Raw genomic sequence first — 26,305 nt, 5'->3', positions numbered from 1 at the left:
ACTTCTGTCCACTGAGGTTGTTGGGAGTGAATGACCGCCTGACCTCACGGGCGGCGAGTGCAGCGAGGAGTATACCTATAGTGCATGTGCTTATTTTGTCTGTCTTTGCGGTAGATGTACGAGTGTCTGGCGGTCGATAGCTATACGAATGATGTCAAAGGGGCGATTTTGTATGGTGCAGGACACGAATTGTATCTTTACTACATCGACATGGTATGCAGTTTCATACTGTCTGGTTAGAGATCAGTTTCACGCTCTAATATTCAAGCTCCCATCCTCAGTGGCAGAGCAGTGTGATTGGGTAACAGTCTTCCCTTATTTGACGATTTGTAGGCCACTTTGCTGGGTTTAATTGTTGGTGTAATATGGTGGCGTGTACAAAATAGTTTTTTGCTGCTGAAAGTCTCCTCTGCAGAAAGAAAAAAAGGCAGACAGTGCTTCCACACTAGCGGTATCAGTAATTAGGTGGCTAAATTCAATAAGAGCCAGTCATAATTCTCCATTCATTCACAAGACATCCTTTGTGCCAGGACTTAGGAGCCTATACATAGCGGGGAGAACGTTTGCATTTCAAATATGTTTTTTGAAAGCAGAAATTAACGATTTCCAGGAAGGGTAACACGTGATGGACGGGGTGCCACGTTAGAACCATCAGGAGGAATGTATTTGGCAGCCGGCCGAAGTGGCCGTGCGGTTAAAGGCGCTGCAGTCTGGAACCGCAAGACCGCTACGGTCGCAGGTTCGAATCCTGCCGCGGGCATGGATGTTTGTGATGTCCTTAGGTTAGTTAGGTTTAAGTAGTTCTAAGTTCTAGGGGACTAATGGCCTCAGCAGTTGAGTCCCATACTGCTCAGAGCCATTTTTTTTGTATTTGGCATTATTCTGCACTATTTTTGTAAACAGTTTCCGTTAGGACAAGAATTTCCATGCAGACAAGCTAAGACATCTCAAAAGCTCCTACAAAACGACCGTTGACTATTTCTCAACACTATACAACTTCCGAGAGGTCGACTTGGCTCTTATTTTACGTAGCCATATGACATCAGTATAGCATTGAGAACCTTTTAGATGCACTTGTGATGGCGTGCAGCTACGCGAGCTTTTCTTGGCGATGCGTCACCTATGTTTGGCTGGTAAATGCATGCACGAGTAGACGCAGCTCGCATGTCCCGTTAGGATTGCTAGGAACAATGCAGCCTATGCTATTTGGGGAAGCATTGCAACAGATTTCTGCTGCGTCTGTGAGGGTGAGTCACTCTGTAGTTAGGTCTTTACTGGACCGCAGGTAGAGAGGGATCCTGCCAACAATGGTGAACATGAGCACGACCAGACGGTGACTTTGCGCTTATTTACATAGACGTGTGAAGTTAGTATAACACTCGAGGAACTCTAACTGTATACGACTTTCACCTGCTGTCAGCAGTGGCGTGAGATCAATGGCTCGCCCCATGCATTCGTCTATCCAGCAGTAGCTCGCGCTGGCGTCAATGCATGTGTGCATTGGAACTGTTCACTGTGCATTGCAGTTGATAATAGTTACAAAGCATATTCTACATGCAATGAGTGTTTGTGCACTGCATTATTTTCGGCTGTTTAAGCGTTGTGAGTGTGTTTGCATAGTGTTACACGTGCATTATCTTTTCACAATTTACGCGCTGTTTTCGTGTCTGTTGCATTATTTTGTGAACAGGTGTGCAGGCTGTGCAATGCATGATTTCGACAGTTGATGATTAGCAAGCGTGTTTGCAGAGCCTTTTACATGCATTATTTTGACAATTTAGGAGTTGTTTGCGTCTCTGCAAATCATTGTACTTGCATTATTTCGGTGAATTACGAGTGGTTTGCAGGTGTGTAGACTAATTTACTGCGACCTCAATCATGCCAGGTTGAATGTTTTGCATCTGTGTAATAAGTAAACTACATGAAATCCATCGCAAATAAATTGTTCCAAAATAAATAAAGTACACTCCTTTCTCTCTCAAGCAGCCCAGCACAGGCTGTCATTTTCCCGCCATTTTTCCTCAGATCGCCATGGGATGAAAGCACTCTCTGGTGGCAGTACTCCATACAAGGTCAGTTGGTCTCCGGACTTCATGGTGGACACACTGGATGAAGCTACTGCATCAAATTGTTTAAATAAAGACTGCCTGTAAAATGGAGACTTATGTCTATCCTATCCAGCAGCCCAGCAGAAGCTGAGTCCTTTTCCCGCCATTTTTCCTCCCCAGACTGCCACCTTGGATTATGTCACAGAAGGGAATACGGTGCCCTCTGGTGGCAGTATTGTGTACTAGGTCAGTTGGACTCCAGACCTCATGGTGGACACATTGGTTGGAGTCCCTGCCTCAAATTGTTTAAATAAACGCTGCATGCAAAATAAAGACTTAGATCCATCCTATCAAGCACAGGCTGAGTCCTTATCCCACCAATTCCTAGGAAGAGGTGCAGTCGGATGATTAGGTTAGTGGAGGTAGCCCAATTGACCTACTTTCCCGCCATTTTATTAAGTTAGTAGAGGTAGCCATGATGTGTTGCATTGTCCTGCTGGAATTAGAACTTCTGTCCATTTTCTGGGATAGGGGAGGGGAGGGGGGAGGGGAGCATGTTAGGTTAGTGGAGGTAACCCAATTCACCTATTTTCCCGCCAAAATTTGAACTTCCAGCCATGAGATCATTACAATGTTGCCATATCTATCGCCGCCATCTTGAATACATTTGGCAACAATGGAGAGTGGGGCCATACGAACTTTGTCCACTACTAATGAGCCATACCACAGTAGGAACTTCGACAGAATGCCTAATAAATATCATTTCAGAATTACGATGTTAGAGTGGTTGAGTCAGGCGAGTAAACTGCAACGATTCAACGAGGAAGGCGGAACTGCTATCTAAAATAAAGCAAACGAGAAGTGAAAGTGCATGTCGTGGATAAAATCACTGAGAACAGAGCCAACAAAGTAGTGTGTTTACCACTCTACAACTGCCATCTAAAGCAGAAAGAGCTGGCTTAGGCCAAAATAAAGGATAATTTCAGGGAGAGCAATATCCCTGGTGACACGTAGAATTAAAGATTGCAGAATCTTCTTAATGTTACTTTTCTTACAGTTACTGCACAGGACTGGCTAGGTTACTGCAGGAATGTGCAGCAGCTGGAGCAAGACTGCAGCACACAAGATGGAATAATGGAAATGGCCATCGATGAAGTGATCATCAACAGAATGCCCTCAAGCGATTATGATGATCTTGAAACAAACACAAATGACAGTGATGTTTAGTGAATATCATTTCGACAGTTCTTTCGGTTTCAGTTAGTAACACTTTGTAAAAACATTACTGCTGTCTGCATTTAATAAATGCGATGTGCAAACAGATTCCAAAAGTAAGGGTTTTTTTTCGATTCATAGTGTCGTAAGTCGCACATTCATCTACATTTATTTTTCATTGTTTTCGATAGATAAATGATACGTAAGTTACACATTAAGCTCTCGAGCATGTATGTATCAACAAATTAAGCGATTTCTGACTCGAGATCAGAGTCATTTCAGTGGGTAATACTTCCGCAAGTGCCGCCTGTGATTTCGTATTTAGTGCTAAACACAGGTAGTGGTGCAAGCAGCGGACGCTGTCTTCCTCTCACCACTCCACTCCCTTCGGCATCCGTAATGCGGGCCACAGCCATTCCCGACAGCCACCGCACCAATCGCCAATCTATCGTGGACAAACAGGATGTGCAATGCACAGATACCTAACACATGAATGATGATAAACCTGAGATAATTCGATGACTCAGTAAGATACACTTTCCCCTCGTTTTCTTTGGTATAATTTGAATTCGGGAACTGTTATCCATCTGTCATCATTGTTTTCGAAGAAGAGAAAGCTAAATCTACGTCTACATCTACATCTACGTGATTACTCTCCTATTCACAATAAAGTGCCTGGCAAAGGGTTCAATGAACCACCTTCAAGCTGTCTCTCTACCGTTCCACTCTCGAACGGCACGCGGGAAAAACGAGCACTTAGATTTTTCTGTGCGAGCCCTGATTTCTCTTATTTTATCGTGATGATCATTTCTCCCTATGTAGGTGGGTGCCAACAGAATGCTTTCGCAATCGGAGGAGAAAACTGGTGACTGAAATTTTATGAGGAAATCCCGTCGCAATGAAAAACGCCTTTGTTTTAATGATTGCCACTCCAATTCACGTATCATGCCTGTGACACTATCTCCCCTATTTAGCGATAATACAAAACGAGCTGCCCTTCTTTGTACTTTTTCAGTGTCATCCGTCAGTCCCACCTGATGCGGATTCCACACCGCACAGCAATACTCCAGAATAGGGCGACAAGCGTGGTGTAAGCAGTCTCTTTAGTAGACCTGTTGCACCTTCTAAGTGTTCTGCCAATGAATCGCAGTCTTTAGTTTGCTCTATCCACAATATTATCTATGTGATCGTTCCAATCAATAACAGCGACGTTTTTTTGTGAATGTATGCTCGGATACTGAGAAATAAATTGTTGCTGATTGCTCCTGATCGGCAGCTATTCCGAAAATCACAAATATCTTACACAGATCGAATTAAAATATGATACTGGAAACGTTCGTACGAAATACAGCGGACTTTGTTCACGAATGTCTTTTAATGTAATGTACAGGGAATGGACTTGGTACTACACTACTGGCGATTAAAATTGCTACACCAAGACGAAATGCAGATGATAAACAAGTATTCATTGGACAAATATATCATACTAGAACTGACATGTGATTAGGTTTTCACTCAATTTGGGTGCAAATCAGTACCCAGAGAAATCAGTGCCCAGAACAACCACGTCTGGTCGTAATAACGTCCTTGATACGCCTGGGCATTGAGTCAAACAGAGCTTGGATGGCGTGTACAGGTACAGCTGCCCATGCAGCTTCAACACGATACCATAGTTCATCAAGAGTAGTGACTGGCGTATTGTGACGAGCCAGTTGATCGGCCACCATTGACCAGGCGTTTTCAATTGGTGAGAGATCTGGAGAATGTGCTGGCCAGGGCAGCAGTCGAACATTTTCTGTATCCAGAAAGGCCCGTACAAGACCTGCAACATGCGGTCGTGCATTATCCTGTTGAAATGTACGGTTTCGCAGGGATCGAATGAAGGGTAGAGCCACGGGTCGCAACACATCTGAAATGTAGCGTCCACTGTTCAAAGTGCCGTCAATGCGAACAAGAGGTGACCGAGACGTGTAACCAATAGCACCCCATGCCATCACGCCAGGTGTTACGCCAGTATGGCGATGACGAATACACGCTTCCAATGTGCGTTAACCGCGATGTCGCCAAACACGGATGCGACCATCGTGATGCTGTAAACAGAACCTGGATTCATCCAAAAAAATGATGTTTTGCCATTTGTGTACCCACGTTCGTCGTCAAGTACACCATCGCAGGCGCTCCTGTCTGTGATGCAGCGTCAAGGGTAACCGCAGCCACGGTCTCCGAGCTGATAGTCTATGCTGCTGCAAACGTCGTCGAACAGTCCGTGCAGATGGTTGTTGTCTTGCAAACGTCCCCATCTGTTGACTCAGGGCTGCACGATCCGTTACAGCCATGCGGATAAGATGCCTGTCCTCTCGACTGCTAATGATACGAGGCCGTTGGGATCCAGCACGGCGTTCCGCATTACCCACCTGAACCCACCGATTCCATATTCTGCTAACAGTCATTGGATCTCGACCAACGCGAGCAGCAATGTCGCGATACGATAATCCGCAATCGCGATAGGCTACAATTCCGACCTTTATCAAAGTCGGAAACGTGATGGTACGCATTTCTCCTCCTTACACGAGGCATCACAACAACGTTTCACCAGGCAACGGCGGTCAACTGCTGTTTGTGCAGGAGAAGTAGGTTGCAAACTTTTCTGATGTCAGCACGTTGTAGGTGTCGCCACCGGCGCCAACCTTGTGTAATGCTCTGAAAAGCGAATCATTTGCATATCACAGGATCTTCTTCCTGTCGGTTAAATTTCGCATCTGTAGTACGTCATCTTCGTGGTGTAGCAATTGTAATGGCCAGTAGGAAGAATGATATAAGTTTCCCTTGAAAACGACACAAGACGGGTATTTTATTAATTCCGAGAAGAGTGGAAGCTGTTTTGCATTCCTATGGTTTTTCTACTCCATATTAGACGTGATAGCCTGTTGTGTTTGTGGTGTTTCCATATTTCTGTGCCGCGCCTGTGTCGTATAGAACACAAGGGACCGCTGCATTCGCAATAGATATCCGTTAACACCCTCCGAAACTGTGTCGGTGCAGTTCGGATTCAGCCTGTGTGGTGTGCAGTATGAAGTGATGACAGATAATAGACAGGCACATTTTTCCTATTTTTCGGGGGGGGGGGGGGAGGGGGATTTCGAAATAGTCTGAATTCTAGTTTACTAGTTTAGCAAATTCATTGTGATTGGTTTGACCACAGTTTCGATACGTCCCTCCAGGAGGAGGAGAAGCTGACAGAGGCAGTTGGTGGGGACGAGGCTCGTGGACGGGCCGCAGCGGCGACCGCCGGCCTCAGTGGTTGGTGCTGGTAGGCCCCGGACGCTATCTTCGCGCCAGCTGGTGATAGCCAAAGCGCGCCGGACCGTTTTTCCCGCTCATTCGCCTCTCGCCCGTCGGACCGCACCGGAGGATCCGCCAGCTGTCAGAGGTGAGTCCGCACTTCACGCCGTCCTTCTGCAGCATGTATGGTCTCCTCGCTGAGCTCTTACGTGTAGAAACGTACCGACTCAAAAGTGATGAAACGCGAATCGGCAACCGGCTGCCGAAGACTGTCCCGTGCATTTGTCTGCGTACAGCCTTGATAGAAACGTTCCCTGACACCCTACAATCCCTTCTGTGTCGCTCTGACCCGCACTAAAACGTCGATCTATCCGCATATACATGTCAAGGCAAAGTGACGTCCGTCGTCGTGTGCAGCGTTTTTACTTGCGGAAACATAGTCCCTGCGATATTTAAGATGCGCCGTAGACACTACTGACGCAGGAAACCGAAATTCTTGTGTCACATCCGATATCCAAGTGCCTTATCTAGAACCTGGAGGCCCCTAGGCAGAAACTCTGGTGTGAGTCCTACCAGAGGAATGCGCTTTACACCAATTTTCGGATCAAAATACTGTAACACAACACTTAACATCAATATTTAAGCTGTATAAAAATTTTCTGCATAGTGGTATGGTTTAAAAAAAAACTATAAAAATAACAGCAACTGGCCTCATTAAGGCCTTAAATACGATTCATTAACAATGCTATGAAGAATTACATTAAAAAAGAATAGAGAGTGGACGCTCGTATTTTCATTTACAAAAATTGTAACTGTAAGCCTTTGGTAGAGGTATAACTATTGAGAACAAAATAATATTGTTATACATTTGTATCAGAAAAAAATTTGTTTAAATTTGTTTTGGTTTCCTCTCTTCAGTTCTTACGGTGGTCATGCGACCTTGCTATGTCGCCACGAGTACGTGACTACGAATCTTTAGAATTTTTGTACTTTTCCAGCAATACCTCACTAACGATGAAAATTATCTGAAAATGGTTTTCTCCAGCTTCAGCAGCTCAATAATATGTGTATGGTGATAGTAAAAATAATTATGGTTTATGGCATATGTATGAAATGAGGAATGGAAGAAAGTGACGACCCTTTAAACTGTCAAAATTTCATTAGCCATTCTTTTAAATGTCTTAGTAATTTTTCCAACTGAATTTGGCGTTTGACGGGCGCTGTTGGGAATCTGACGCGAGGGAGCGCGCGGTTTGGGTTGTGTATGTTAGCAGCTGAAAAATTCAGCCGTATAAGCCCTAACAAAATAATGTACGCATCTCTTGTGATTATAAATGGAAATGAAATGAAAGTGCCGGCCGCGGTGGCCGTGCGGTTCTGGCGCTGCAGTCCGGAACCGCGGGGCTGCTACGGTCGCAGGTTCGAATCCTGCCTCGGGCAAGGGTGTGTGTGACGTCCTTAGGTTAGTTAGGTTTAAGTAGTTCTAAGTTCTAGGGGACTTATGACCTAAGATGTTGAGTCCCATAGTGCTCAGAGCCATTTGAACCATTTGAAATGAAAGTGATGCTATGGCGTTATTGGCCGGCAGACTCCGTCTTCGGCTCTCGGCCGTCTTCCTATTTGACGCCACTTCGGCATCATGGCGCGTCGATGAAGATGAAATGTTTAGGTCAGCACAAACACTCAGTTCCCGTGCGAAGAAAATCTCCGACCCGGCCGGAAATTGAAACCGGGACCCTGCGATGCAGAGGCAGCCGCGCTAATCATTAGATCACGAGATACGGAAAGCTAAATAAATATTTTCTTTTCTTTTAAACTTCTGTCTTGCGGATCCCTAGGCTCCGCGCTTAATATCCATGTGTTCGTTACACAACTGTCTGTAACAGACTGCTCACCACTTTCCTCGTCTTAGTACATACTTAACAGCAACAGATGCTATAGTACGATAGCCTTCTCTACAGTTTCCGATAAATCGGGGTTGATACTTTTACGAGCCACAGTAATGCCATGCGACCGCAACTGGCTAAGACGACAGACTACTATACTTCGTTCATAATGTCCACAGCTCGTGGCCTAGTGATGGCGGCACGGTAACTCACCGTGTTCGGTCAGAGGGTTAGCTCCCCTGAGTTAATGGATCAACGACGAACTGAAACGGGTGTCTTGCGACGTCCGCTCCGAGCAGATGCAACGAACGAAAAAACGAACAAAATGAGATAAAAAAAGTGGCTAGCGTTGCTACCTGTGGATCACGGAGTTCCGGGTCCGATTCCCGGCCGGGTTGAGGATTGTCTCTGCCCGAGGACTGGGTGTTTGTGTTGTCCTCATCATTCCATCATCATTCATGAAAGTGGCTAGACTGGACTGTGTACAGATTGGGGATGTGTACGGGCGCTGATGACCGCGCAGTCGAGCGCCCCACAAACCAAACATCATCATACTTCGTTCTTAAGAAGAATAAACCAGATGTAAACAAACACAATCACAATGACTGGTCAGCAGCCGTAGTACACTGCTGTTTTTCCGCTCTTGGAAATAGTCCCAAATTACGTATTGGATATCTTATTACTATGTCGCTGTAAAAGAACCTTTAAAGACATTCTGATGTATTAACAGCCATCAATGTTTTCCTTAATCATGCTAGAGCTACCTAATTCTTATTTCAAAAATCGTGTACAATCATAATCTCTGTAAACGCTACTTGTGCTGTGATTTTCTCGCCGTTCACACGTACTGTGGAAATGGATGACTTTGCTTCTGTCTTCGTAGTGAAACGCGCACGGAACACCGTTATTCGCAAGAAACAAGTTTTTCTAAATTTTTTTTCATAAGATTACAGAGAAAAATCAGTTTTCACTCTTTCGAGAAACACTATGTACTAAACATAAGAAAATTTATATTTCTTATATGCATCGCGTAAACGGTAGCGTCTAGGAATCATAAACATGTATGCAGGCGGGCGGCGGTTCGAGATTCGTTGTAATTAACAGGTTTTTTCGGTTTGAATACCTAAATCACTTAAATATGAAATTCATCAAATATATGTTAATTAACTGATATTTAACCATCATTTTTCAAGGAAAAAAGCATCTTCTAGTTTCTAATTGCGCATCGCACACAAAATTCTGGTAGTCATTGCAAATGTACATTTTAATTATAGATATTTTATTAAAAAACCAGTTAAAGATTGTTGAAATTAAGTAAACATTATACAATTAATTTTTTGGAGAAAAATGAAAAAACATATACTCTTTACTTGAATATGCCCATTGTTTTGTAGGAGAGATATGGTTTCACACGAGCCAAAGTAATAAGCGTTGTAGAAACACTGAAAACAATTTTAGCGGCGTCGAGCACACTGTACAAATGCTTCATTTTTATAGTTGTCACCGTAACACTGTAATCTGAACCTAATAGAATTGATCTGGAGCCAAATTAAGGAATTTGTCGCGAAAAATAACAAGACATTGAAGCTGCCATACATACTGGAACTACCGCACGACGCTTTGTGACAGGTCTCTGCCGAACGATTTCGAAATGCAGAACAGCACGTCATAAAAGAGGAGGAGGAAATGTGGAATTTTTTGGTGGCTTGGGTTTCTGTTGCTGATCCCATCGTTATCAACGTAGCAGTACTGAAATGTACCTTATTCCTCGGAGTCCGATATGGAAGAAGTTCAGTGATTACCAGACGGCTGACTGTAACACCTTCAGTGGCTTCAATATTTAACTATATGGGAAATCAACAGTGTTTTTACGCCACATGCAGAAAAATTACCCTTCTTAATGTCGGGAGTTTTCATCACATTTGTTTTTAATTACAATACTATCTTAGCTAAGATCGAGAGCATGTTGTGTTTTCCGTCCGGTCATCTAAGAAGCGTATCGCCTGAGTTCTGCCATATATTACTTCCTTCTGTTTAAAAATTAAATGAAATTCAAAGCTATATTGTTTCTCTGCTCGTCTCTTTTTACGTCTTTACTGTGACTGTTCACATCCCTGCAGGTTAGTTGGATCACTTGCCTGGCCATTGCTGTTCAAGTTAAATGCACCAGTAAAACTGTTGCCCCGTATCATCGTTGTGCCCATGTACACGTAACGCGCAGCATAAAACGTACCCTCGTTATCGTACTTGATTGTACTTGAGACAGCTTGCCTTCCGCTCCACGTGAAACTAAATCCAATGAGGTTCCAGAAATCGCTGAAGAATACATAGTGTAATGTTTACATCAGGTTTATTCTTACGATGAACGGAGTACTACAATCTACCTACACTATGTCCGAGCCTCGTTATTTTGCTTTTTAGGGTTTCGTGCCACAACTGGTAAAAACGGAACACTTTAACAGCATCGCTCTGTTGTCCGTTCGTCCGACCGATCGTTCGTCTCTGTATCTGTCTGTCTGACTGACTGTTAAGAACGGTTTTTCTCAGGAACGACTGTACGTATCAATTTGAAATTTGTGTCGCATACTGAACTCCAAGGTCTCTTGGTGCTGTCGAAAATTGAAACTTCTAAGTCAGTGCACACAAAAGACAGGTTATTTATGTCACATATTTTAATACTAGCAAACTCGCTGATCAACCCTTTAGGGTACTTACCAATGAATGAAATTTGGCAAAAAGGAAGGTTTCACAGTACAACCAAAGGAAAAAATCCGAAAATTGTAAATCTGTAATTATATCACACAATTTTTTTTTTTGTTATTTCTTATCTGACCTCTGTCTGTTCGTCCGTCTATTAAGACCCCTTCTTCTCAGAAACGGGTAGACGTATCAAGGTGAAATATATGTCGCATACCGAGGTATGCTTGGCGGTATAATAAACCTTAGCTTCCAAGTCAATTCAGTCAAAAGGTACGGCCATTTATGTCATATATTTTGATGGAAACGCACTTCTCAAAACCTATAGGGTACTTCTCGTTGATCTACAATTATGAAATTTGGCAAGTAGGTACGTTTCACAGCACAAGTAAAGGAAAAAATGCTAATATTTTTAATTTGTAATTATATCACTCGAAAAATATTTCTTTTGTAGTTTGTCATCCGACGTCAAACTTGAAATTGAAGCAGTCAGTAGTCCTGCATTCAGGTTGACTGGGTCACAAAGGTAAAAGTCAAACATCAGGCAAGGAATGACTTTATTGTTCATGTGGCGCGTTCCGGAATTTATCCGTCATCAGTATCTAGCAGCAATTACTGCACGTGCATATGGCGCTTCTACTTGTATGTGAAAGAAACATTCGCAGGCTAGCCAAGACATCAGATATCCAGGAGCTATTATTGCACGTAGGTGTATCGCTTCAACTAGTACGTGAAACAAACATTCGTTATATCTACGTCCAGTAATCGCTCCTGGATATCTGATGATAAATAAATTCCATAATGCGTCATATGAGCAATAAAGTCACTCCTTGCCTGATGTCTGACTTCTACCATTACGACTCAATCAGCCTGAATGCAGAACTACTAATTATTATAAAAAAAGGTCGCCTGCCACCTGCGTGACTTTGTCTCGTTTATATTATTGAACTTAAAACTTTCTTGAAACTCTTGGAATCGCTGGGACCGATATATTGTCAAATGGTTCAAATGGCTCTGAGCACTATGGGACTTAACTACTGTGGTCATCAGTCCCCTAGAACTTAGAACTACTTAAACCTAACTAACCTAAGGACTTCACACACATCCATGCCCGAGGCAGGATTCGAACCTGCGACCGTAGCAGTCGCGCGGTTCCGGACTGCGCGCCTAGAACCGCTAGACCACCGCGGCCGGCGATATATTGTCAGTATCAATGTCAATAACAGGCAAAAATGATCCAGATTCTCGATTTCCGGAGTGGATGAAGCGTCTTTTATATACATAAGTGAGTTTGTATGGAACCCCAGTGCGCGCGTCCTACTCGCACCTGGCAAATCCTCCCCCCCCCCCCCCCCCTATTTTTTTAAATTTTTTAAAATCTTCCATCAAAGATCTGTATCGCTATAACGAAACACGTTTCTTCAGAAAGGAACAATACTAATAATAACAGTTTTACATTCGAGATACAATAACGCATCGTTACACATTTGTGTCTGCCTTGCGACGTATAATTTTGTAGCTAAGTCAAAAACTTCTCTGAAACAGTTACAGAATGCTTCTGCATTGTTGCAGGGCTATACACAATCATCACTCCCTCGCATTGCATAAGCAGACAGCTCCATTATTCGTACCTATGTTGGTTCGTGTCGATAATTTTCTGAACGGCCATTACTCTTAAATATTAATGAGCAATTACTGAAATAAAATACGCTTAACAAATGTGACATACATAGAGTTACTTACCTTTACAATTTTTTATGCTTCCCTGATAAGTACCAAAGCGAATGCCGTAGGTCTACACATGAGGACGAAGAATTATAAGTGTGGTGATTTAACTGCGATAACTATTCAATAAGCGCATCTGTATAACAAATAAATAAATGTTCACTTCATCGCATTTCCTTATTACCTCAATGAAACGTTGCCACGAATGCACCGCTGTGACTATCATTACTACACATATCAAAAAAAGTTTTGCATCACCCCGAATCCCAGAACTCCTGAAGAGAGACGTTGACTGTGGAAATTACATCACAGACACAGTACCTTTGGCTGTACAGGGATGTCACTAAACCCGCCTAAAGATGTAAACAACCACGCCTGAGCAGCGCCCATTAGAGGGAGGGGGCGCGACAGCCGATCAGTTCCAGTCACTTCACCAGGAAGGAGGTACACGGCTCGTGTCGCCTGTAGTTCAACCATGCATAGACGGTCAATACCGCGCTTCGATCGCGTCCGCGTTATTACTTAGTGGAACGAAGGTCTCTCAACAAGGGGAGTGTCCAGGCGTCTCGTAGTGAACCAAAGCGATGTTGTTCGGACATGGAGAAGATACAGAGAGACAGGAACTGTCGATGACATGCCTCGCTGAGGCCGCCCAAGGGCTACTGCTGCAGTAAATGACCGCTAACTAAGGATTATGGCTCAGAGGAACCCTGACATCAACGCCACCACGTTGAATAATGCTTTTCGTGTAGCCACAGGACCTCGTGTTACGACTCAAACTGTGCGTAATAGGCTGCATGATTCTCAGCTTCACTCCCGACGTCCATGGCCATGTCCGTCTTTGCAACCACGACACATTCAGCTCGGTGCAGATGGGCCCAACAACATGCCGAATGGACCGCTCAGGATTGGCATCACTTTCTCTTCACCAATGAGTGTCGCATATGCCCTCAACCAGACAATCGTCGGAGACGTGTTTGGAAGCAACCCGGTCAGGCTGAACCCCTTAGACACAGTGTCCAGCGAGTGCAGCAAGGTGAAGGTTTCCTGCTGTTTTAGGATGACATTATGTGGGGCCGACGTACGCCACTGGTGGTCATGGAAGGCGCCGTAACAGCTGTACGATACGTGAATGCAATCCTCCAATCGATAGTGCAACCATATCGGCCACATATTAGCGAGGAATCCGTCTTCATGGACGACAATTCGCGCTCCCATCGTCCACATCTTGTGAATGACTTCCTTCAGGATAACGACATCGCTCGACTAGAGTGGCCAGCATGAACCCTATCTAAAATGCCTGGGATAGATTGAAAAGGGCTGTTTATGGATGACGTGACCCACCAACCACTCTGAGGGACCTACGCCGAATGGCCCTTGAGGAGTGGGACGATCTGGACCAACAGTGCCTTGATGAACTTGTGGATAGCATGCCACGACGAATACAGGCATGCATCAATGCAAGAGGACATGTTACTGGGTATTAGAGGTGTGTAGCAATCTGGACCGCCTCATCTGAAGGTCACTGTATAGTGGTACAACATGCAATGTGTGATTTTCATGAGCAGTAAAAAGGGCGGAAATGATGTTTATGTTGATCTCTATTCCAATTTTCTGCATAGGTTTCGGAACTCTTGGAATCGAGGTGATGCAAAACTTTATTTTGAAACTTGTGGTAAGATCTGATGGGACCAAACGGCTGAGATCATCAGTCCCTAAGCTTACACACTACTTAATCTAACACAGACTAACTTACGCTAAGGACAACACACACACCCATGCCGGAGGGAGGACTCGAATCTCCGACGGGGGGAGCCGCACGGATCGTGACAAGGCGACAGTGACCGCTCGGCTACCCCGCGCGCCCACCGTTTTTTTTTCTTTTTTCTTGATGCATATAACCACCCCCCCCTCCCATCCCCCTCCCACCCCTGAACCATGGACCTTGCCGCTGGTGGGGAGGCTTGCGTGCCTCAGCGATACAGATGGCCGTACCGTAGTTGCATCCACAACGGACGGGTATCTGTTGAGAGGGCAGACAAACGTGTGGTTCCTGAAGAGGGGCAGCAACCTTTTCAGTATTTGCAGGGGCAACAGTCTGGATGATTGACTGGTCTGGCCTTGTAACATTAACCAAAACAGCCATGTTGTGCTGGTACTGCGAACGGCTGAAAGCAAGGGGAAACTACAGCCGTAATTTTTTCCCGAGGGCATGCAGCTTTACTGTATGGTTAAATTATGATGGCGTCCTCTTGGGTAAAATATTCCGGAGGTAAAATAGTCCCTCATTCGGATCTCCGGGCTGGGACTACTCAGGAGGACGTTGTTATCAGGAGAAAGAAAACTGGTGTTCTACAGGTCGGAGCGTGGAATGTCAGATCCCTTAATCGGGCAGGTAGGTTAGAAAATTTAAAAAAGGAAATGGGTAGGTTAAAGTTAGATATAGTGGGAATTAGTGAAGTTCGGTGGCAGGAGGAATAAGACTTCTGGTCAGGTGAATAGAGGGTTATAAATACAAAATCAAATAGGGGTAATGCAGGAGTGGGTTTAATAAGGAATAAAAAATAGGAATGTGGGTAAGCTGCTTCAAACAGCATAATGAATGCATTACTGTGGCCAAGATAGATACGAAGCCCACGCCTACCACAGTAGTACAAGTTTATATGCCGACTAGTTCCGCAGATGACGAAGAGATTGATGAAATGTATGATGAGATAAAATAAATTATTCAGATAGTGAAGGGAGACGAAAAACTAATAGTCATTCGTGACTGGAATTCAATAGTAGGAAAAGGAAGAGAAGAAAATGTAGTAGGTGAATATGGAATGGGGGCAAGAAATGAAAGAGGAAGCCATCTAGTAGAATTTTGCACAGAGCATAATTTAATCATGGCTAACACTTGGTTCAAGAATCATAAAAGAAGGTTGTATACATGGAAGAAGCCTGGAGATACTGGAAGGTATCAGATAGATTATATAATGGTAAGACAGAGATTTAGGAACCAGGTTTTAAATTGTAAGACATTTCCAGGGGCAGATGTGGACTCTGACCACCTGTAGATTAAAACTGAAGAAACTGCAAAAAGGTGTGAATTTAAGGATATGGGACCTGGATAAACTGACAGAACCAGAAGTTGTAGAGAGTTTCATGGAGAGCATTAGGGAACGACTGACAAGAATGGGGGAAAGAAATACAGTAGAAGAAGAATGGGCAGCTTTGAGAGACGAAATAGTGAAGGCAGCGGAAGATCAAGTATGTAAAAAGACAAGAGCTCATAAAAATCATTGGGTAACAGAAGAGATATTGAATTTTATTGATGAAAGGAGAAAATACAAAAATGCAGTAAATGAAGCAGGCAAAAAGGAATACAAACGTCTCAAAAATGAGATCGACGGGAAGTGCAAAATGGCTAAGCAGGGATGGCTAGAGGGGAATTGTAAGGATGTAGAGGCGTATATCACTAGGGGTAAGATAGATACTGCCTACAGGAAAATTAGAGAGACCTTTGGAGGAAAGAGAACCACTTGCATGAACATCAAGAGTTCAGATGGAAACCCAGTTCTAAGCAAAGAAGGGAAAGCAGAAAGGTGGAAGGAGTATATAGAGGGTCTATACAAGGGCGATGTTCTTGTGGACAATATTATGGAAATGGAAGAGGATGTAGATGAAGATGAAATGGGAGATATGATACTGCGTGAAGAGTTTGACAGAGCACTGAAAGATCTAAGTCGAAACAAGGCCGAGGAGTAGACTACAGTCCATTAGAACTACTGACAGCCTTGGGAGAGCCAGTCCTGACAAAACTCTACCATCTGGTGAGCAAGGTGTATGAGACAGGCGAAATACCCTCAGACTTCAAGAAGAATATAATAATTCCAATCCCAAAGAAGTCAGATGTTGACAGATGTGAAAATTAACCGAACTATCAGTTTAATAAGTCACGGCTGCAAAATACTAACGTGAATTCTTTACAGACGAATGGAAAAACTGGTAGAAGCCGACCTCGGGGAAGATCAGTTCGGATTCCGTAGGAATATTGGAACACGTGAGGCAATACTGACTCTACGACTTATCTTAGAAGATAGATTAAGGAAAGGCAAACCTACGTTTCTAGCATTTGTAGACTTAGAGAAAGCTTTTGACAGTGTTGACTGGAATACTCTCTTTCTAATTCTGAAGGTGGCAGGGGTAAAATACAGGGAGCGAAACGCTATTTACAATTTGTACAGAAACCAGATGGAAGTTATAAGAGTCGAGGGGCATGAAAGGGAAGCAGTGGTTGGGAAAGGAGTGAGACAGGGTTTTAGCCTCTCCCCGATGTTATTCAATCTGTATATTGAGCAAGCAGTAAAGGAAACAAAAGAAAAATTCGGAGTAGGAATTAAAATGCATGGAGAAGAAATAAAACATTGAGGTTTGCCGATGACATTGTAATTCTGTCAGAGATAGCCAAAGACCTGGAAGAGCAGCTGAACGGAATGGACAGTTTGTTGAAAGGAGGATATAAGATGAACATCAACGAAAGCAAAACTAGGATAATGGAATGTAGTCGAATTAAATCGGGTAATGCTGAAGGAATTAGATTAGGAAATGAGACGCTTAAAGTAGTAAATGAGTTTTGCTATTTGGGGAGCAAAATAACTGATGATGGTCGAAGCAGAGAAGATATAAAATGTAGACTGGTAATGGCAAGGAAGGCATTTCTGAAGAAGAGAAATTTTTTAACATCGAGTATAGATTTAAGTGTCAGGAAGTCGTTTCAGAAAGTATTTGTATGGAGTGTAGCCATGAATGGAAGTGAAACGTGGACGATAAATAGTTTAGACAAGAAGAGAACAGAAGCTTTCGAAATGTGGTTCTATAGAAGAATGCTGAAGATTAGTTGGGTAGATCACATAACTAATGATGAGGTACTGAGTAGAATCGGGGAGAAGAGAAATTTGTGGCTCAACTTGACTAGAAGAAGGGATCGATTGGTATGACATATTCTGAGGCATCAAGGGATCACCAATTTAGTGTTGGAGGGCAGCGTGGAGGGTAAAAATCGTAGATGGAGACCAGGAGATGAATATACTAAACAGATTCAGAAGGATGTAGGTTGCAGTAGGTACTGGGAGATGAATAAGCATGCACAGGATACAGTAGCAGGGAGAGCTGCATCAAACCAGTCTCTGGACTGAAGACCACAACAACAACAACATATAATTTTATTTTTACGTGGGGCCACAGCCCCCAAAATCAGGCTAGTAAGGCACTGTGTAACGTTTTGAAATACCAGCGGACCTGTATTTAAACTCTCAAACTAAATGAGGGCATTCGATTTAATCAGAAATATATGCAGAATACAGTGATTGAAAGTAACACAAACGTCGAAATTGGCCGACCGCATAATTAATAAACAATATTACAGTCTACTACGAACCAAGATTTCCTTTACAAAATTATCATTGTTACAAGGGGCGACCAAGAAGTTACCGTTAGAAGGCTGTACAGTCCAGGATCAGTGCGCCAATGATGCAAAATCGTCTGAGCATTGAAACACTCATCCCACCGAAGCACTAGCTAGAAAACACCCGTCTGGTAGAACTTCGTGTCCTGCTGTGTGAGGAAGTCCGTAACTGTCTGCTGCACGTCCCAGTCCGACAGGAATCGTTGATGCTTCAGGGCCTTTTCTAAGGGACTGAAGGGGTGATAATCGCATGGGTAGAGATGAGGACCGTGGGGCCGGTGCTCGAATGTCTCCCACTTGAACTGGCCTAAGTTCTGCATTACGACACTTGCGATATGGGGACGTGCGTTATCGTGATTCAGCAGCACCACTAGTCGCACCATTCCACATCCGTGGTTTTCGACAGACATGCTGCCCCATACACTTTATTCATTCACCGACGGATGTCTACAGGTGTTTGACCTTCGGAAGCCAAGAGAAGAATAACAGCGAGTTGCTCCTGTTTGGACGTATTTGGTATTAACGTCGCCATAGTTCACATTTCCGCATTATCTGCACGTCGGAAAGATGCGAGCACAACACTAATCCCTTGCCTACATGTCGGTGCTTCCACACACGCTTCGGAGCCGCGCTATGTTGCGTGTATGCTCCAGCAACGCTCTCAAACGGAAAGTTAAGATCGCCCTTACACACGCCCTTCTCAAGGGCCATTCGGCGTAGGTCCCTCAGAGTGGTTGGCGGGTCACGTCGTCCGTAAACAGCCCTTTTTCAAATGGTTCAAATGGCTCTGAGCACAATAGGACTTAACTTCTGAGGTCATCAGTCAACTGGAACTTAGAACTACTTAAACCTATCTAACCTAAGGACATCACACACATCCATGCCCGAGGCAGGATTCGAACCTGCGACCGTAGCGGTCGCGCGGTTCCAGACTGTAGTGCCTAGAACCGCTCGGCCACCCCGGCCGGCAAAGAGCCCTTTTCAATCCATCCCAGGCATGTTCGATAGGGTTCATGCCTGGAGAACATGCTGGCCACTCTAGTCGAGCGATGTCGTTATCCTGAAGGAAGTTCACTTATAAGATGTGAACGATGGGGGCGCAAATTGTCGTCCATGAAGGCGAATGCCTCGCCAATATGCGGCCGATATGGTTGCACTATCTGTTGGAGGATTGCGTTCATTTATCGTACAGCCATTACGGCGCCTTCCATGATCACTAGTGGTGTACGTCGGCCCCACGTAATGCCACTCCAAAATATCCAGGCACCTCCACCTTGCTGCACTCGCTGGACAGTGTGTCTGAGGGGTTCAGCCTGACTGGGTTGCCTCTAAACACGTCTCCGACGATTGTCTGGTTGAAGGCATATGCGACACTCATCAATGAAGAGAACGTGATGCCAATCCTGAGCAGTCCATTCGACATGTTGTCAGGCTCATCTGTACTGTGCTGCATGGTGTCCTGGTTGCAAAGATGGACATCGCCATGGATGTCGGGAGTGAAGTTGCGCATCATGCAGCCTATTGTGTACAGTTTGAGTCATAGCACAACGTCCTGTTCCTGCACGAAAAGCATTATTCAACATGGTGGCTTTGCTGTCAGGGTTCCTCCGAGCCATAGCCCATAGGTAGCGGTCATCCACTGCAGTAGTACAGCCTGAGCGAGGCATGTCATCAACAGTTCCTGTCTCTCTGTATCTCCTCCATGTACGAAAAACATCACTTTGGTTCACTCCAAGATGTTTGGACACTTCCCTTGTTGAGTTTCCTTCCTGGTACAAAGTAACTATGCGGATGCGATCGAACCGCGTTATTGACCGTCTAGGCATGGTTGAACTACAGACAATACGAGCTCTGTACCTCCTTCCTGGTCGAATGACTGGAACTGATCCGCTGTCGGACCCCCTCCGACTAATGGGCGCTGCTCATGCATTATTAAACACGGTGGCGTTGCTATTGGGGTTCCTCTGAGCTATAATCCGTAAGTAGCGGTTTTAGTGATACGACTCGTTGTATCAATACAGATATTTGATGGAAAATTAGGGAAAAAAGGAAAATTCTGAGGGTCGAACAAGATGTACTACAATTGTGCGAAAGATGAGGAAAACGGTGAACCTGTGAGGTAACGGGCGAGTTGTGGCGCCCTGAAAATATTCTAAGTTCGGAGTTGGCGTGGCCGCACGGGCCGCTCGGGAAGCTGGGCCTCGTCAGCGACCGCGTGGTGCTGTGCGTTAGCCGGAGCAAGAGGGGCAGCCTCAGCGTGTGGTCCAGGCCGACCGTGTGGCTGGGAATTTCATGTTGATGCGGCGTCGAGGACTGTGCTTTGTGTCGATGAAGGAGATGTGTATGCCTGGAGTGCCAAAGATGGCGGACTTTGTGAAACCATATAGCAGACATTTCACAGCTCATGTAGAAATTAATAATAGCCAGAGGAATCATGATACCTTAAAAAGAAACATGTACATAATCATTATTTGCAAGGCAATTCTGATGGTGCAATCAGATTTTCAATATCTTTATTAATTTAAAGCTTAGTATCTGACTGTGAATTATACAAGTAACACCCAGCAACTAATTTCCAAAATCTAAACGGTTCATCCGCTTTCATCGATCAAAATGTTTTTAGAAAGCTATTAGTGTAAACCCAAATTGGTATGAATTAGAGGCATGTAACTTGAAAAGTACGTGAGTTACTGGAGGTCAAAGTTGCCGATTACTATTTATCGCGTCAGGCGATAAGTACTCCACAGTTACACGAAAAAACTGTAGCAGCATGCTTATAGATATATTTATTCGTCTATGTCTTTGTTTATATCCGATATATACTATTCATGAAGAAATTGGTCAAATATTTACTGTGTTTTAGGAAGCACAGAGACATTAGGCTACTGGGCTACTTTCGGTTTCTATTCCTTTGATATATGTTTATTTGACTTGCTTATGTATTTAATAATGTGTGTTAGAGTGTGTTTATGGTCAAGCCGTAGGAATATTTATGTAATTTCAAGTTATTTAAATGTAAATCCGGTATTTCGTATGTGTTTCAGTATGTTTGTGAGTGTGCGTTGGCTTAGAGAAATGGCGGGAGCGCTCTAGCCAATCACAGCGCTCGTTAATGGGGAATCTGTTTGGGAGTGGTGAGGAGCATTGGGTTGCACGGGACAAGGGGTGCTGGACGAGGAAGCAGTAAGGGGTCGCAGGAAAGACTGGGAGATAGAAATATTTCGTAGTGCCGACTTGTGCACCTGTGAGATTTTCGTGCCTTCTGCAGCGAAGATGTAGTATACGTTTAGAAGAGAATATTCCACGAGCTATGTTGTTGTTCATAACTAATTACGTGAAGTGGAAATCTATTGATTCCCTGTTATTCAACTTATATTTTATTTAATTGCTGGACCATCGACACCAACAAGTGTTTTGCAGTAATAAACGGCATTCTTAAAGGTACTTCTGCTATCATACTCATCATTTAAAGTCGTTAAAAATAGTACCTGCAGATTTTATTTAATTGCAATATACGTTTAGAAGAGAATATTCCACGAGCTATGTTGTTGTTCATAACTAATTACGTGAAGTGGAAATCTATTGATTCCCTGTTATTCAACTTATATTTTATTTAATTGCTGGACCATCGACACCAACAAGTGTTTTGCAGTAATAAACGGCATTCTTAAAGGTACTTCTGCTATCATACTCATCATTTAAAGTCGTTAAAAATAGTACCTGCAGATTTTATTTAATTGCAATCTCTCATTAATAAATTTCTATGTTACATTCAAAATTCGCAATTGCTGAGTGATAGGAACTTTCTACCATTCGATTCATGTGTATATTCGTATTGTATACCACAGACTCAGCAGTATTTGGCTTGTAATGCGGCAACTACGTATCCCAGCCCCTAGACAACGAAACCAGCCATAACTTTTAATATCTCAACTCTGAGTCTGAGGGTAAGTAGTTGAGGGCCACCCCTTTTTGTATTTGAAAGTCCACAATTGGGAGCTCGTCTGGGATTTGTGTCCTGCAAAGCGGTAATTCCTTTGATCTCTGTTATTCAGCATACTATGCGAAGTGTAAAACCCTTTGCAAAACCAGTAGAGATCTCTGTAGAGTGACCTCTCACAAAATACAGTGTGAGATCGTTTTTCTTCCCGCAAGTAGGTTTCTGGAAATAGGGAAATTATGGTAATTTTCACAACTAACACATGCTATCGATAGAGGTCCTAATCTATCACGTTAAAGGCAATTTGCGGGGGTGGGGGGGTGGGGGGGGGGGGCTCAGAGGCTAAGTATGTTGAGTGCAGGAAACAGCGGTTAGCGCGTTTAATAGGCAGCAGCTACAGTTACTTCAGAGCTTCGAATGGGACAACCGTTTCTGTGATATTTGGCTACTCACTTTTACACGAGCCTATTTAGACTTAGAGAAGTAATAAAGTTTTCAGCTTTTATCGAAATTGGATACATCTGCAGCGAGGTTCGCAGAGTATTCGATGACACATATGGGCAGTTAAAAATCACGCTTGCTACTATAAAATTTTAGAAAGCATTCTTGACTAGAACACAGTGATCGGTATAAAATGCTAAACATCAATTAAAACACTCTTGATCGCGTTTTCAGATTTCTAATTTGTTAGCAACCAGTTTCGGCACTTTCCTCAGACCATCTTCAGGCTTATCACAGCTGGTGACGGCAGATGGAGCGAGGAGATCCGTAGAATTTCGGTTGTCACTGCTGAGAAACTTTCATAGCATAATAATTATATTAATCCACCACAACATTACAGTGTACCACACACCTTAGTACAGCATGCCTATAAATTCAAAAAGCATTCGATATCTGCTAACAAGGTCGCACATGTTCCACCTACTTTCTCATGATCTCAATAAAGCACATTTTCTCAAATTCTACACATATTAACAATAAATAAATTATAAAGCTTTCCTGCAGAGTACAGTAAAGTCCAGGTAAAAACATTTTACCTTTTACTTTCTCTTTGGCTTTTATCTCAGAGCCTGACGTACTTTTGTACGCTGAATGTCCGTTGTAGGCGAGAATTTTTATTTTACTGTCCACTCCTCTTTCTCTCTTATAGCACAGATAACGTGCTTAGATGCAGTTGTATACTCTCTAATAGCCAGATAAGCGCACTGTAATGGTGGTCGCTGTAGAGATTTGAGAAACGTCCCAAAGCCAAAATCAGGATGGTTAGAATATGATCGGAACCCGAGTGTTCTTGAATCCATTACTCTACTCTGCGTCGTTCCATCAGATTTAGACCAACTTACTGTAGACAACCAACACGATAAGTCACTGTGTTTGTTTGGAAATACACTCCTGGAAATTGAAATAAGAACACCGTGAATTCATTGTCCCAGGAAGGGGAAACTTTATTGACACATTCCTGGGGTCAGATACATCACATGATCACACTGACAGAACCACAGGCACATAGACACAGGCAACAGAGCATGCACAATGTCGGCACTAGTACAGTGTATATCCACCTTTCGCAGCAATGCAGGCTGCTATTCTCCCATGGAGACGATCGTAGAGATGCTGGATGTAGTCCTGTGGAACGGCTTGCCATGCCATTTCCACCTGGCGCCTCAGTTGGACCAGCGTTCGTGCTGGACGTGCAGACCGCGTGAGACGACGCTTCATCCAGTCCCAAACATGCTCAATGGGGGACAGATCCGGAGATCTTGCTGGCCAGGGTAGTTGACTTACACCTTCTAGAGCACGTTGGGTGGCACGGGATACATGCGGACGTGCATTGTCCTGTTGGAACAGCAAGTTCCCTTGCCGGTCTAGGAATGGTAGAACGATGGGTTCGATGACGACCATCCCATTAGCCTCATCTCTGTGTTTAGCAAGGTCTTGGAGTCCAGCCTATCCCAACATATCCATAAACACCTACAATAACACCTACCCACTCCTGTCCATCGATGTGGCTTCCAACCCAATTTTCCCTCTCCTGTACGTTACTCATCCCCTATACGGTACCACCAAATCAATAACCACAAATCCACCATTTTTGTCGCCCTAGATCTTGAAAAGCTTATGACCATGTATCGCATTCTGGGCTCCTCTTTAAGCTCCAGACCTATGCACTTCCCATAAATTATGTCACCCTCAACGCCTCCTTTCACTCTAACCGCCGTTTTATGTCACCATCAACAACACCAACTCCCATATCTCCCATCCCATTGCAGGTGTGCCCCAAGTATCTGTCCTCTTACCCCTTCTGTCTGTCCAATATGCCAAAGCCCCCTCCTCCTGTTCCTCCCTTCCAGTATGCTGATGGCACCACCTTCCTTGCTCTCTATCCTATCCTCAAGATATCCCAACGATCCCTCCAGCTCCATGTCAATCAGTTCAACTCCTGGTGCAACCAGTGGTTCCAGAAAATCAACCCTACCAAAATCCAGGTCTTAATTATAGGCCAAACCACCTGCAGCTTCTGTCCCCACGACTTTTACTTTACCATTTACAACAATCCTATCTAGATAACTAACACACTAAAATACCTTGGATTAACACTTGATCACTGACTAACATGGAAGCCCCATCTACTAACCATTCGACAGAAAGCCCACAACAGATTAAAATTACTAAAACTACCAAACAGCTAAACATGGGGATTGCACCCTTCCACAATCCTCCACAGTACAAAGCCCTGATCTGACCAATCCTCTGCTACGCCAATGTCACATGGGCTTCTGCTCCTCCCTCCTTTTATCACACCCTTCAGATCCTCAAATGCCATGCATTCTGCATAGCCTTTTGGATCCACTTACTCTCCTCCATCTGCATCCTCTACCAACTTACCAACTTATAAAATTCCCCAGCCTGCTCTTCCAACATGAACAACTCCAAATAGCCTACATTACCAACCCCCTAGTTTCCCTCCTGATCACCGCTCCTGGTACTCTGCCGCACCTCTACCAACAGTACACCTCATCACCCTCCACATCCTTTCCCAACGAAACTTAAATCACCTTCCCTTACCCAATTATGAAAACTGCCCTGATGTATACCCACTGTACTAGATCTATGATATCCCTACCACCCACCACATGAGAGGGTTCCCTTCCCCTCCAATCCTCTCCACCAGTTCCTAAGTTTTGGTTCGAAACTGCATTCCTCTCCATTCTTCCCCAGTCCCTCCTCCAAACATCCACCCAACAAACGCCCTCCTATGCATTAACTTTAATGCTACCTTCGCATAATACTCTTGTTCCTGGCTGTCTACATCCACTCATCTCTTCACTCAACCATGTATCTCTTCTAATCAGTAACACATCGGCCTTTGCATTTTACTTTGTGTAACTGTCTATCAGTTTTAATATCTTTATGTGCGACATTTTAATTAATCTCCGTATCAACGTTTTATATTTTAACTTATGAAGGCTGAAGACATGTCTTTTTATTGTGCAAAACGTTTCTTTTGTCGACTGCCTTGTCCATCTTTAATATTAAGTTTTTTTTTTTAATTTTTCTCTCGTGTGGCTGAAGAGTGGCAAACTGGATCCGCTGACAGCCCACCCCGTGCCCATATGGGAGGTGGGGGATGAAATAACAATAAAGAAGTAAAAACAGTTCATGACAGCCAGTTTTAGTCCCTGACGAAGATGATGGTGGGTATCATCGAAAGCTTGGAATTTGATCCGAATTTGACGCGGCGAGAGAACCGACAAATTTTTGTGTGTTTAATATCACATATTTTGTTCCGATAAGTTAGCAACCGAAGTCCAGAAGTTTTGGTCATTTTTAAAGCTATTACTAGGAGAAAAAAAAGAAAACAGACTAAGATCGACAGACCTTCCTAGTCCTCGGTGTCATACTGTTACAGTTACATTCAGTCAGCTCTTCTGCCTCTAACTATCTCGGATACTGCATTACAAAACACTGCGAACCGCAGATGTAACATATACCTGAAACCGTCGTCTTTCAGCAATAAAATTTGATCGACAGCGAGTGAGTGAGCTGCCCTAGAGAGCCTGTA

The 26,305-nt window shown here is 43.8% G+C and overlaps 1 protein-coding gene across 1 annotated transcript in view; it reads left to right on the top strand.

Moving 5' to 3' along the window:
- The first annotated feature begins 6,566 nt into the window (after positions 1–6,566).
- Positions 6,567–26,305, top strand: part of LOC126234617 (Krueppel-like factor 16) — a 207,174-nt gene continuing 187,435 nt past the window's right edge. Inside the window, exon 1 of the mRNA XM_049943343.1 lies at positions 6,567–6,693. The gene's annotated coding sequence lies outside the window, so the exon portion shown is untranslated. The remainder of the gene's footprint in view (positions 6,694–26,305) is intronic.

Source organism: Schistocerca nitens, chromosome 2, assembly GCF_023898315.1.
Source record: "Schistocerca nitens isolate TAMUIC-IGC-003100 chromosome 2, iqSchNite1.1, whole genome shotgun sequence".
Classification (NCBI taxonomy): domain Eukaryota; kingdom Metazoa; phylum Arthropoda; class Insecta; order Orthoptera; family Acrididae; genus Schistocerca; species Schistocerca nitens.
The sequence above is the reverse complement of the archived record's forward strand: the minus strand, read 5'-3'. Positions and strand labels throughout refer to the sequence as shown.